The sequence below is a fragment of the Heterocephalus glaber genome, unplaced genomic scaffold (assembly GCF_053883595.1).
Source record: "Heterocephalus glaber isolate CG9 unplaced genomic scaffold, H.glaber_assembly_v1.0 deba00000676, whole genome shotgun sequence".
NCBI classification, from domain to species: domain Eukaryota; kingdom Metazoa; phylum Chordata; class Mammalia; order Rodentia; family Bathyergidae; genus Heterocephalus; species Heterocephalus glaber.
This window is the reverse complement of record NW_028258156.1, coordinates 5,520,400-5,535,587: the sequence shown is the minus strand read 5'-3', so window position 1 is coordinate 5,535,587 and position 15,188 is coordinate 5,520,400. Positions and strand designations below refer to the sequence as shown.

The following is a 15,188-nucleotide window of genomic DNA, read 5'->3' as shown; positions in this document are numbered from 1 at the left end:
GAGACTGGATGAAAGTTAGTAAACACGATAATTTGAAATAATACTTTAGTTTATAATTATCTTTGAATTGTAGATATAACAGTAGAAGTCTTGAAAAATCAAAAAGATAATTTTGCAACAAGTATTTTCATCCTTTTTTCAGAAATATAGTTTTTCTCCCTTTCTTTTATTTCAAAAACATGTATTTTGGCCAATGATCATTCTACTGAGTTGTTTGCTGTTTTGAAGAGGTACAAAGAGTTGTTACGATTAATCATCCAGTGCTGGCTATTAATTTTAACTAATTAAAAACAAATTTAAGGGGCTGGGGATTTAGCTCAGTGGTTCCGCCGCCCGCCTCAAAAGTGCAAGGACCCGAGTTCGATGCCCAGCACCACAAAGAATTTAAGAAAGAATTAACACTAAAATTCTAAAAATTTATTTTAAAATGCAAAAGTCACTGCTAAATTACAAGAAAAACCAAAGCTGGCAATACTCCAGTGACTGGGCCACTTGACTTTTATTGTTATTATTTATACTTTTCATTGGGACATAATATATTTGAAATGCACAAATCTTAACAGTACAACTCAATGAATTTATATACACATAAACTCAATAACCTCCATTCAGATCAGATATAAATTATTTCTAACATGGGGTAAAATTAAGTTTCACAAACATATTCTGGCCAAAATTCGATGTTGACCCCCTGCTCTGAGTCAAATCTCTCGCCTACAGGCAGAGAACAGGGATGCTGGGAGAAAGACAGTAGGTCTGGACCATTACCAGGACCTGATGCATTAAGATCTAGTGCCCAGGACAAAGGAAGGCAGTGTAAAGAGGAGGGCACAGAATTCCAAAGGAGACTCATTTCTCTGTTACCCTCAAGTTTAACACATGTTCTTCTGGTAACAAGAATCCTTCCTACATTAGCAACTGAACTCTTCCCATAATGATCCTGACCACCTATCTACCTGCCTCCTGTCTGCCCATCTGACCCCCCTTCACTATTTACGGCCATACCACCGAATGCCCTGGATCTCGTCTGATCCCCTTTCACTGTGAATAGAGGTTAAGATACATCCCTGAAATACCATGGTGGCCTCCCAGAATCTGGAGTTGTACAAAAAAGAACTTATTCAGTGGAAAAAAGAAAAAATATTCAATTTTTAAAGAAGTTTATTTTTCTGGACAGGTAGCAACATTATGAAGCCATTATTATCAATTATTCAAAGTCACTTAATTACACCCTGACAACAACTGGAGAATGCACATTATTAAGTGATAGGAAGACTCATTTTCTGACATGTAAAAATACAAAAAAATTCTCCTCACATTTATTTTAGCTCAGAAAGACATTTCTCAAAATTTAGTATGTTTTACTTGTTTAAATGTTAATGAATCTGTAAGGTCCTCAAGTTAAAATTCTATCCCATCAGTATTCGATCTACTTTCCAATGGCTCTTAACTTATAACATGTTTGAGGTTTTATCATTCCAACTAGACAACGGGCCCCTTGAGAATATAAAGGGTCTAATTTACTTCTGATTTTCTCACCATGCCTAACCTGTTCTCTTGTGAATAGCAGGCATCTGATGGTAAATGAATAATCCTAGAACTGGAAAAAGAATGCAAATAGATTTATGTTCTTGAAATATTATAATTTGGCAGGCATTTGAAGTATACTCAGTATTTTTGGGATAAATGACTATTTATAAATTAGACACAATATGCCAGTATCTGTGAAAGAGTGGGGTATGTATGTGTGTATTATTATTAAATGAAAATCCAAGGTTCCAAATCCTCTGCAAAGTACTCTAAGTGGACCAAGCCCTTTGGATTTGTCTTCAGACTGGAAAGCAGAAGGCAACCTGCAGCATGCTAATACTAAACAACCTGGCACATCGGCTCACTGCCTTCCACTGTGCACAGTGCAAATACCAGAGGGATTAGCCATTAGTGCATACTCCACAAAACTGGGGAAAAGTGGCTGAGATCATTCTTGTAGTTTAAAGGAAAGAAGAATTGAATTTCAAAATAGTTTCAAAGATTCATGTTAGGACTAAATTGCTCCTATTTCTTGAGACATAGTGTATTCCTCCCAGTGAGCTGACATAGAGAGCAGGGAATTAAAGTGAGTTTGCTGGCCTCTAACCTAAGTGAGTCAAAAAGGGTTTGTATTATTTTTCCTACCAATTACTGTATGTTTTCCTCATTTTATCTTCTACCTGGGCTTAGAACATGAAACTGTTGCCAGGGTGGAAAAGCCAGCTTAGCAGAATTTAAAAAGTTGTAAGCTCTCCCTGGCTGGGGAAGAAGGCACTATGGCCAACTTCATTTCTGGGCTCCACATCCCAATCCTCCCCTCCTAGTCCCCTTATGTGCTACCATCTTTGAGCTAGCATCCAGCCCAGTGGTACCTAGTGGGCTGGGGCTGTTCCTTCTGAGGCTATAGAATCCAAGGGCCACCTGTGGTTGTCACGGTGATGGAAAGATGTCCAGCATCTAATGGCTGGGAGCCAGGAGACAATGTAAGATGTCCTGCAATACCAAAGTGCTACTGGATGGACATTTCTGTAGGCGAAAATCTATTTATAATCACTTGAGGCTAGCGGTGGACTCTGTTTCATACACATATGCCAGATGTATTTTGGCATGGTTTTTATACACTGGGCTCTCAGGGCTGTAAGTGCTGAATAGCTGAGGAAGTAGTGTGCCTGCTTTTTTCTTTTGAGAATTTTACCAAGCATTGGCCACCACTCAGACAACCACATCACTAAAAACCACTCCATTTGAGTTATTAACACAACACACCTGTATTGTATGCACTTTCAGACATTGAGATCTACATGTAAAGATATCTGACTACTATCATTATGTCTTCTGGAATAGTCATGTTTGGGCTTTTACATTTTGAAAAAATATATTTTAATATTAATCACATGCTTTGAATATTTCTTTATATGACAGAAAAGTATGTTGTTAGAGGTTGAAGGGAGGGCAGGGGAAGGGGGAAAACAATAAGAACCAAGAGAGATTATGTAAAGGTGCAAATTTCCAGTTACGAATGTCATCATATTATATACCTAAAATGTACTAATAAAATAAAATTTTTTAAAAGTATGTTGTTGATATTTTCAAAAATATGTATGCAAATAAGTCAATTATGACTTTTGAGGAGGGTAAAGGGGGCATTTGTTCATAATAAGGGTTAAGAGTATCATGGGGTTAAGAACCACTGTGCACTTGGCACAGATTCTGTGTACTATTATGAGAAACAAATCTAGGCCAGGGTACAATGCATGTGAAATCACCTTGAAACTGTAAGGGCTTTAATATTTCTTACAAGTCCTGCTGGTTCCATCTTCAAATTATCTGTTTCTTATGCTCCCTCTTCTCTCTCCCAGGCATCACCGTGACCCAGGCTCCCAGTGATTGATTCCCTACTTCTACTAAAGTCAACAACCATCTTCAGGTTTCACTGTGGCCTATCCTTCAGGCCATATGAAAATGAATATGACACACTGTCTTTATTTCCATTTATGTGATTATATATATCACTCCAGCCTCCTGCTCTTGATTTTTTTCCACTCATGTAAATTCTTCAAGATTTTGTTCAGTTTCCACTTTCTTCTATGAAACTTTTAAATTATGAAAACCACATTAAGTCACATATCTTGCATACTACAGTCATATGCCTGCCCATTATTGGATAATTTAGTATTTAATTAATGTATGATTTTTTTCACATCTACCCTAGTCTTTTGATCTTTTCCCCCCCAAACTATCATAGGGGTCATCTTTTCAACTTTCTTAGAAGCCCAATAAGTATTTATTAGGAACTGAGGGAATTCTCCTGGCTTTTTACTTGTTGGGGTCTCCAGCCAAGAAAACAGATTAAGTGATCAAACTAAGTAAACAGCACTAGGTAGATGACTTAAAAAGAGGTGGTAAACTGCATCTATAATTGTGTATAGCATACAATTTGATACACAAAATAATAGTACCTCAGGAAATACTATCCAGTGGGGTTGTTTGAAATAATATATGAACAATAATAATGGAAAATGATTAGAGGACACTTTCTAGCTCAATGAAAGCAGGTGCCTTTTCTGTTTTGTTTACTACCTGAGATAATGCTTAGTAGGTATTAATGCATTAAAAGAATGAAACAATTACAATGGCTAGCATTCAGCACCTACTAAATATCAGATTATGTGCTAACACCATACTTACATCATCATGCATGGTTTTTGCATAACCCTTAGTGGTTAAATTTATTAGTATTCTTATTTTTTTGAACGTAGAAACTGAAGAAGAGAATTAGATAACTTTCCTTGATGTAATAAAGTTAGCAACTGGTGCAGCCACCTACTACAGAGACTGAATTTTTAATCATTCTGTTCCATATTATAGCATGTTGCACTTTTACTATAGTTTAAATTTGTAAATTCTGATGATGAACAAGGAGTAAATCTTGTAAGTCAAGGGAACAGTGGTGGGCAAATCCAGGCAGTGGTGAAGATTTTGAAACAACTGGAAGGAGCTAAGAAGCAGCGCCCTATAGACACAAAGAAAGGTGTGAGACCCTCCCACTGTTTCACCAAACATGGGTGGGAAATTAGCCCGTGCACTTTAACACTGATAAGTCTTCACTCATTCACTCTTTGATATCTATAATGCCTGCCCCTCTCTTCTTCTCAGCTTGCTGAATTATTACTTTGCCCAAAACTTCTTCCTCCCAGCAGAAATGCTCTGGCTCCTCTGATGATGGTAGCCAGAACATAAGTTCCATGTCTTATTTGTTATAATCTTATTCATTATAATTTTTCTTACTCATTATAATCTGTGCCTATTTGTTATAATCTTATTACCTGGAAACCCAGGGCTCTAAGTAAATATTTTTCCTAAGTCTGAGGACAGGGGAGTATACAAAAGACCTCATCTAGCCCTCAGGAGGTAGGACTTCAATAAGGTGTGCTGAATAAAGGTGAACTGGTTCTCAGAACAGAAGAAAAATAGACACTGATTTCTATTGGCTAAAAAAACATTTGCCGGGGATGGCTGCTGCTGTTCCCCATATACCTAGTGACCTGGGACATGCACCTTGAACTGAATACTCTGAAACAGTACAAGGTGAACTTGGGCCATGATGAGATCAAGACCCTGCTGACTTAGCCAAACAGGCTGGGCTGATGTCCCGTGGTGTGGGTGTCGCTGAAAGGTCATCATGAATATCAATCAGGTAGAGAAAAAAATATGAAGAGGGTGGGGGAAGGAGCTTCTTGAGGGTTCTGCTTGAGCTTAAAAGGAAACAGTTTGGTGCGGTCATCTGACATTAAATCAGTCTGATTTACTGAATGTCTAAAAAGTGCCAAAGATAGAAAGCTGTGTTGTGGTTGGAAAGGCAGCTAAGCCTTTATTCATACTCATGAGCTGGCCGAGTTCATTTCCTTACTGCTGAGTGCATGAATTGAAAGCACTTCCCTCCAGCACAGCTGTCTCCTCAGTGTGCATCTCCCAGGCACCTTTTAAATGCTGAATTCTCAGTTGCTGCCCTTGCAGTGATGTCAGAAATAGAAAAACGATTTCAACTTTCATTCTTCTTGCAGCTCAAAAGTGTTGGAAGGGAAATTTTGTGGCTGCCTCTGTTTGGCATGACTGCAGACTGAGTTGTCCTAATACTTAGGCTGTTTATCAGGTTTTTAAAAAATCACAGGGCAACCTTGAGAACATAATTTTAAGTGAAATAAATCAGACACACATGTTTAAATATTGTATTATTTCTCTAGTGTGAGAAACCCAAAGGGTAAATAAGGAGCTAAATGGAGAATCGATACTGGGAAGTAGGAAGAAAATGTTCAAAGGGAACAAGGGAGGGGGAGGGGAAGGAAGGGATTAAAAAAGAAAAAAGAATGGAAGGAAAACAATAGAAACACAGATTAGTAAGTAGAGAGGGGAAGAAGGATTGAAGGGAAAGGAGGGGAATGGGAAAAAAGAATTAAGATGTGACACAGGTGCAAATTCCCTATGGAGAATGTAATATTTTGTATGTCAAAAGTATACCAACAAAATCAGTTTTAAAAAAATCACAAAGCAAGACCCAGCATTAAATCACAGCAGCCTAATTTAATCTATCTTCAATGATTTCAAAGACATTTGTAATCTTGTAGGCCTATCAAGAAAGATTAACAATCATCAACATTACTTTTTATGATTGTACACATGGAAATAGTTGCCAATAAATTTCAACGAATAGAATGACAACTTCAACTGATATCAGACCAATTCTGTACTTTCTGTACTTAAATTTTACTTACTCTGAGTTGAAGTGTTGCCTACTTAAATGGTTTTTTTCTCAGCTGGGATTTTTTGAGCACCAGCAGGTCTGATAAGCAAAAGCAATTTTTTAAAAACTTAGTTGTGGCAGGGTAATGTATGAGATTGAGTTCAGTGCTTCTCAAACTGTAATGATCACCTGGGTAACATACAGGTCACAATATACATGTCAGCTCAGAGGTGGGTGTGAGGACTGAGATTCTGCACCTGCTACTGGACACAAGCCCACTGAGAGTGACCATGCTCTAGAAGACCAGGCTGTCTTAAAGAACTGGGATTTGATTTAGACTCCAAGGACAAACCAGGATTAATGAACCAGAGTTATAAGCCCTGGATTCCAGTTCTGTATAAAGGTCAGATTATCTGATTACCTAATGATCAGTGCTGTGTAAAAATAAGACGATGTGGCTGCTCTATGAAAAATGAAATTGCCCAGCTGCTGGAGTGCTGTCAGAGGCTGATGGCCACCCTGCCAAGGCACCACAGAGAGAACTCCAAGACTAGGAAGGAGGTGAGCTATGGGATCCTTTCCAAAGTGTGTATCATAAACTCATGTCATATCAAACAGCACCATTATTTTCAGTGTAGTAACCTCAGGTATAATTTTTAAGATCTAAGTGACATGATTTTAAAAAAAAGGGAGATCAAGCAATGAAGAGCCTACCCAGATTCTGAAGACTACATGGGGAGTAACAGTCAATGTCTTCCTTTCCCTTCACATACAGAGACATGATTCACCAACCCCACACCATGGCAAGGGAAGTAAATATCAGAAGATCCAGTTCCAAAGTGTTTCCAGTCTCATTACTTGCCCAGCAATGTCTGGCTACACACCAAAAACAATGGGGTCTTTATTACTTGGATAATGGGAGACCACGTGCCTTGAGTGCAGCCCTAAAAAAACCACAGGAGGAGAGGGAAACAAACGGTATCACTGGCAGTGGTTGATAATGACAGTGGGGAGGAAAACAATGTGAGCTGTCAGTTCTCTCCATAGCTGTACCTGAAGTTGTTTCCATCTTGGGTTTCCAATTAAGAGAAAAATACTTTCTGCAACATTATTGACCAGAAGTGAGTTTACAATTAAAGTAGTATTAATTGAAAACTTTCACACACATATAATGACTATTTTTACCCTTTTGATGACTCATTCAGCATTTACGGCTGCAATTACTCTAGCATGTTTTTTAGTTAATCAGATATATTTAGAAGATATTAATACTGTATTGCTAAATATTCCCCCTATGGTATCAATCCCTTTAAAGCCATGAACAGCATCTCCTGTGTACTCTCTTTTCCACATAATATTCTGCTCTGCAAACAGGGTATTTATAAGAGATATAGCTACAGGTGCAAATGGAGACGCCCCCAACCCATGAGCACCATTCTGTTCTGGCCATGCAGCCCACCTGCGTGGTGGTAGCTTTTCTGGAGTCATGATTATGGGAGTGGTGACAATAATAAAAGTAATGACTTCTATTTACTGAATATTTCCTGTTTGTCTTGTAGGTATTCTATAATGTCAGTAACATTATCCTTATCTTACCCACAAGAACACTGAAGATCCAAAGTAATTTAAGAATACAATCCATCAAGTACCGGAAGTCATCTCTTATTTGTGGACTGAGTATGGGGACCATAAACCAAACCTCTCAGCTGAAAGCCCACTCTGGACAAGATCATCTAGAAACTCAGTGGAGTTTCTCCAGATCCACCTACCTGCCCATCAGCTCTGCCCCTTACCACAACACAACTCCCTGAACAGAACAAGCCTGCCTCTGACAACTGACAATAACACTGACAGGAAGATGTTGTTTACCTGGAGGACTCAAGGGTCTCTTCTGAACTTTTTTTTTAACTCCAAAACATACTGAAATGTCCTCCCACCCCAACCCCGAGTCATGGAATATTTGTTTTGAACCTCAGAGTTTGAAAGAGAATGTGGAAGTCATCTACCCAGTGCTTTCATTTTAGAGATGAGGAATCTACGTGAAATTATTTGCTTTGGGCAAAGAAATTGCGGAGTCACTCAGGCCTTATGATTCCAACTCAAGTAACCTTTCTATGACTCTTGAGAATGACATTTCCAGGGTGACTGCCAGCATGTAGGCACAGTCTGGGCTAAGTCACCATACCTGGAAACACACCACAAGGGGGCAGAGCTACTCTAATCCAGGTGCCTGTGTGAATGGAACTAGGACCAGTGGTGAGAAAGTAGCAGCATTTTTGCTCCTTATATCATCCAGCTGTTTTAGAGTTTTACTCTATTACCTTTTAAGTTAAAAGAAACTTTCAGTGGCATACTGCAGGGCCCTGCCCTTTGACATCTGAGCACTGGTGAGAATCACTGTCTCCACTCAGATAAAATACCTTCACACTCCAATTACAGAGCACTCAGGCTCCTCCAGAAAATCCTCTCTCTTGCTGGATGTTGCCAGTTGATAAGTGTTCTCTGTCACAATGTGCCAAACTACTTTTCCACAGCTAATTGAAATTTGCAAAGTAGAGGCACACTCTGGGTGAAAATGATCCAGGTGTAGGTAGCAAAAATTTAGCACCATAAACCCTTCCTTATCTTTGATCCAAGGTAGTAGTGATATGTTTTACAATACTATTCAAGAATAGCTGGTTCTCATACCAAAAACTGGGTGACAGATTAAGATCCACAGGACACTAAGATTCAAAGGAGGGCCGGAGATTTAGCTCAGTGGCGCCACTGCCCACCTCGCAAGTACAAGGTCCTGAGTTTGATCCCCAGTACCAAAAAAAAAAAGGAATGATTTTAGTATTCAGTACAGTTCAGCTGCACTAACCAAGCTCCTCAACAAGGCTGTCCCTACTCAAAGGTCTAAACCTCAGCACCAGCATTGGAGATTTACACAGATGAAAAGCCAAGTCCTGACTCTCAAGAAGTTAGCACACATTAAAAACAAAAAGACATTACAGGTTGAAAAATTTTAAGCATCAAATGGAAGAGTAAATCAAAAGCAGCTGCAGGAACTCAGGAACAATCCCCAGGGAAGGACCTCCCCTTAGTTAGGACTAAGGGCTACAGCTGGGACTTAGAAAAATCAACACACAGAAAAAAGCTGAGCGTCTTAGATTCCTGAGTGTCTTAGATTCCTGACACAAGATCACAAAAAGTTGGTGGTTTAGAACAAAAGTTTATTCTCTAGCAGTTCTGGAGGCCAGAAATCCAAACTTGAGATGTCAACAGGGCTATACTTCTTCTGGAGTCTCAATGGCAGATCTGTTCCTTGACTCTTTCAGTTCGTGGAAGCCACTGGCACATCACGATGTTCCCTAGCTTCCAACTGCATCCATCCAGATAATCTCTGCTTCCATTTTCACCTCACCTTCTCACTTGTATACATTTTCTCCTGTGTATTTCTTACAAAGACATTTGTTGGTGAATGTAGGGTCTACCTGGATAATCTAAGGTGCTCTTCTTATCCTACATTAATTACATCTGAAAAAGACCTTTTTGCAAATAAGGTAATCTTCACAGGTTCTGGGGATCAGGAAGTGGACATACCTTTTGGGGGGCTACCATTCAGCCAACTGGACAGAGAAAGAGAGACCGTGAGCCTAAAGATGTGCTAGGTCTCATGAGGCTATGAGGCTTAAGATGTCCCAGGTAATTCACCTGGGCTGTGTACAGATGCAGAGGTAAACAGGTACACCTGGTGTCAGAGCCAGGGTGTAGGCCTTAGAGGGATGTTGAATTATTCTAGGAGTCCTCTGTTTTGCTCTGTCCTACTTCCTGGACAATTACTTCTCAGCTGTTAGCATTTTACTACCATTAAACTCCTAAAGTAGACTTTCTCCTCCCTGGGAAAGAACTGTTACATCAGTTCAACTTGAATTCGCATCTACAGTTTCTCAAGAACATTCCAGCAACTTTGCAGCTGGTGAGCTATGCTGTCAACCAGCACATCTGGGTCAGGGCTCAGCCTCCCTGTATCCTGCACCATGCCACTGCACATGAAGAAATATATTTATTTTATTTTTGGTACCAGGGATCGAACTCGGAACCTTCTGCTTTTGAGGCAGACAGCAGTAACACTGAGCTAAATCCCCAGCAAAATATATTTATTTTCTTAAGCACCTTATGTAGTTTTTATCAAGTCACATTTCTAAAATGCACCCAAATGTATTTGCTGCTTGTTATTCCAGAACTACCAACCCATACAGATAGTTCAGCAACTTCTGGAACCATTTCAGTTCAGTTTCTTCTGCTCTTCTAAGCAGAGAATAGAGCTGAGTCTGTCATTTGTGGACATGGACATGAAAAAAGACACTTTGACAACTCAAATATGGCACTTTAGCAGATGCTTTAACCTCTTCCAATGGTAAATATTTGTTTTCTTCTTTAGAAGACTTATTGCATGTAGAATGAGAAATGAATCGTTTCTTTGCCATTTCTACCTCCAAGGCATAATGTTACAACATAGGTGTGGTCAAAATGTCAGCAATAAGGAGAAGCAAAAGGCCTAGAAAATAAGAATCTGGAAAACTGAGACATATATAGTTAATTGTTTTTCTGTTGACCCTACCAGAAAAAGACAGCTCTGGGCTAACAGAATTGTAGGCTGCTTCACTCTCCTGGGTTATCCTCAGCCCTGCATTCTTCAAGGTGCTGGCTGATTGTATAAATGATTTAAATAATCATTGATACAAGGCATGTGCAACTTGAATTAACTTCTGAAGTAGTCTTACAACATCTAAAGAAACTTGGGTTCTTACAGATTGAAACTTGGTTCCCTACCATTTATTAGCCTTGTGCCACAGGTCAGCTAATATCTCTGGGCCATATCTTCTCTCCATAGTGTGGAAGACAATGTAGTCTTTGTTGTCTTATTTTAAGACTCTGAACAGCAATGTGAAAGGATATTAAGAGCTGTAAAGATAGTTTTAACTTTTAATGTTCCTTGCTGACTTTTCCTCTCAGCACAGCCTAGAGCCCCGCCAAGCCATGTGCCTCTGGACTGTGCCACCTGCCTTGCAGCTGGAAGAGTAAGACAGGGAGATAGTGAACTGTGGGGGATGTTTGGGGGCTCCTGGGACCCCTTGCTTATGAGAGGGTTTATTTGTTAGTCACTTCCAAAGCATTTCCTACCTGCACACTATATTCTAACTAAGCAATTTGTACAATCCTGTAGGGAACCCGGACAGGCAGGGTATGTAACCTGTTCGGGGTCAAACAGCTTATAAATAGCCTGGGATTCAAACTCAGGCCATCTGGCTCCAGAGGTCATGCCTATCACCTTTCATCTTCTATGACCTCTTGTTATATGGTTTGTCCTCTCTGAAACTCATGTTGGAATTTGACTGTCATTGTGGCAGGGTTGGGAGATGGAGTCTCTAAGAGGTGATTAGGTTAAGAGGGATGAATGCTTTTCTCGTGGGGTGAATTCTCAGTTCTTACTCTCCTGGGACTAGATTAGTCACCTAGAGCAGGTTTTGATGAAGTGAGGCTGCCCCTTGTGTTCTGCACCTTTTGCTTTAGCCACAAGTGGACACAGCATGATATCCTCACGAGAAGATAAGCAGATGCCAACAACATATGCCTGGACTTCCCAACCTCCTGAACCATAGCTAAATAAACTGCTATGTTTTAATAAGTCACCCAGTCTCAGGAATTCTGTTATTGACACAGAAAACAAACTAAAACACCATCACAGAACCATGTGATACAATCAGGGCTGTCTCTTGTGTTTATTCAGGCCACACATACAAAGGGCAGCCAGAAACTTTTAGTATCTCTAAAGATATAATAAATTAAAAGAAATTACCGGAGACTAAGCATTTTCAAAACTCAGCTGAATATATAAACACTTGAACATTATTGCTTTAATTCACTTTGCAAAACTTGGCAACTTTTCCCCTGTTCAACTCACCTGTCCTATGGATTCTGGCACGGAGCCTGGCCGTGCTCTCTGGAGTGCAGCATGATCTAATAGCCTGCATAAATAAACTCTCATCAGGTGACCCTAGGGAGCTCGAATGTCACCTCAGATTAGCCCAGGGGCAGCAGGGTGACAAGAGCTAAGTGCACAATTGTATGGAGACTTACCTAGCAATAGATCTCTCTGCTCAAATCCTCTGCAATGGAGAGTGAAACACTGTTCAATTATTTTGGCAGGATTCACTTTCTGATTACTGACTTTCCTGCCAAATACTAACAACATACAAAATAATGGAGGCTGTGCCCGCTTTACAACCCATAGTCTTTGCAATCAGAGTTGATTTCTTATTTGTAATGGTCTGTTCAGCCATGTGAGGCTCTGTAGCCTCCTATTTCCCTGCTCAGTGGCTTTTAGTCATAGCTTCTCAATGGATACTGGCTGAAGAAATAAAATTCAGGTCTATAAGACTCTCTCAGTAAAGACAAACCATATTCACTCATCTTTATTTAGCCTAATCTGGCTTCTGAAATGTGTACTTTGAAAATTCTAGGAATGCAATGTTAGGGGGCAATGGGAAAAAGACAAAAGGAAATTGTGATTATTCATATTCTAAAGGTTTTTAAATAGCAATTCTCCCTCCTACTTAGATATCTCTTAATCCACTTCATCTACCTACAGAGCTTTATGAATAGTAATCTTCTAACTAGCAATTGCATGCTTATTCATTCATTCACTTAACCCACATTTACTGTCTCCGATGTGCTAGCCTGGGTACTTTAGATTTACTATTCATTTAGTTCCCATTTTTTTTTCCTCCAAGGAAGCAAGCTCTCTTAACACATACATACAATTAGGGGAGTTGGCTACACAGAGTAGGTCTGGGGTAGGAAGGGCAAATTCACATTCAAGTTCAGTTCCAGAAACAAGGAAAAAACCAAATGCAGTTCAAGGAATTTAACAGAAAGCCAGTGTGGTTAAAATACAGAAGCCCTCAGCTGGTTGTACTGGATGAGAATTTAAGTGAAAAAAAAAGAAAAACACTTTCAAAGACCAAGTCGTTCAACCAAGATGGTGTATTAAGTTCAGGCATTTATTTTTAATTTGTTTTTTTATTAGTAATGTTTGTAGTACATGATGTTTATATTCATCATAGGGAGTAGGTATATGTTCTCAGCATACCGTCTTTCCTCTTATTCCTCTTCCCCTCCCCATTCTCTTCCCCATTCTACTTTGTCAGAGTACAAAGTTCCAACTAAGTAGGAAGAATAAGTTCCAGAGATCTAATGTACAACATGGTGCATATAGGTAATAATACTGTATCATACACACTTGAACATTGGTGTCTGCATCCATGGATTCAACCAACCACGGATTGAAAATATTTGAAAAAAAAAAAACCGTATCTGACATTAGCAGACTTTTTTGGGTGATTATTCCCTAAACAATATAGTATGTTGTGTTTACACAGCATTGACATTATATTTAATATAAGTAATGGAGAGATGATTTTATTTTTTAAATTAATTTTATTGGTACATTTTCGGTATTCAATATAATGACATTCATCATTGGAAATTTGCACCTTTACATAATCTCTCGGTTCTTATTTTTCCCCATTCCCCTGCACTCCCCCTTCAACCCCTCCATCCCTATTTACAAAGATTTGGTTTCCATTTTTTCATCTTCTCATATTAATTCCATTCCCTTCTTTCCTTTCCCCGACCCCTCCCACTTCCCATTCCCCTTTGCCCCTTTTCTTCCTATTTCACATTATCTATTATACCTTTTAGTCCTTATTTACACTTTCAGTTTCTCACACTAGAGAAACTATTCATTATTTACACATGTGTGTCCTATTTATTTCATTTAAGAGTATTACCTCAATGTGCATCCATTTAGCTATAAATGTCTCTAATTTCCTAATTTTTTATAGCTCAGTAGTACTCCAATTTATAAAACCACATATTCTTTATCCAGTCTCCAGTTGATGGGCATTTGGGCTGCTTCCAAATTGTAGCTATTACAAATTGTGCTGCTATGAACACGGGTGCACATATATCACTGTGGTATGGTTCTTTTCATTCTTTGGGGAAGATACACCCAGCAAGGGAATAGCTGGGTCAAATGGGACTCCCAGTCCTAGTCCTTTGAGGTATCTCCATACTGATTTCCACAGTGCTTGCACCAGTCTACACTCCCACCAGCAGTGGAGCAGGGTTCCTCTTTCCCCACAGCCCCACCAGCATCTGTTATTGGTTGATTTCATGAGAGCAGCCATTCTTTCTGGGATGAGGTGAAATCTCAGCATTGTTCTTATTTGCATTTCTCGAATGACCAGTGATGTTGAACATTTTTTCATGTTTATTTGCTATTTCTACTTCTTTGAGAAATGTCTGTTCATTTCAGATGCCCATTTTTGCACTGGGTCTTTAAACGTGGGAGGTCTGATTTTTTAAAGTCTTCATAGATTCTTTTTTTTTTTTTTTTTGGTACCGGGGATCCAACTTGGATCCTTGCGCTTGCGCAGCAGGCGGCCAAACAACTGAGCTAAATCCCCGGCCCTTAATAGATTCTAGATAGTAGACCTTTGTCTGAAGAACAGCAGGTGAAAATTTTTTCCCACACTGTGGGTTGTCTCTTCACACTGTTGGTGGTTTCTCTTGCTGTGCAAAAGCTTTTTAATAAGAAGAGGTCCCACTTGTTGATTGTTTGTGCTAGTTCTCGGGCAACTGAGGTTTTGTTCATAAAATCTTTTCCTAACCAATGTCTTCAACAGTTCTACCTAACCTCTGTTTCAGCCGGTTCAGTGTTTCTGTTTTAATATTTAGATCTTTAATCCATTTTGATTTTAGTTTAGTACATGGTGAGAGATATAGGTCTAGCTTTAATCTTTGGCAAATTGAAACCCAGTTTTTCCAGCACCATTTACTAAAAAGGCTATCTTTCCTACAGTGAGGG

At 39.3% G+C, this 15,188-nt stretch overlaps 1 protein-coding gene across 7 annotated transcripts in view; it reads right to left on the bottom strand.

Annotated features, from left to right (window-relative positions):
* Osbpl3 (oxysterol binding protein like 3) overlaps positions 1-15,188 on the bottom strand; it is a 204,426-nt gene that overhangs the window by 73,631 nt on the left and 115,607 nt on the right. The window lies entirely within an intron of this gene.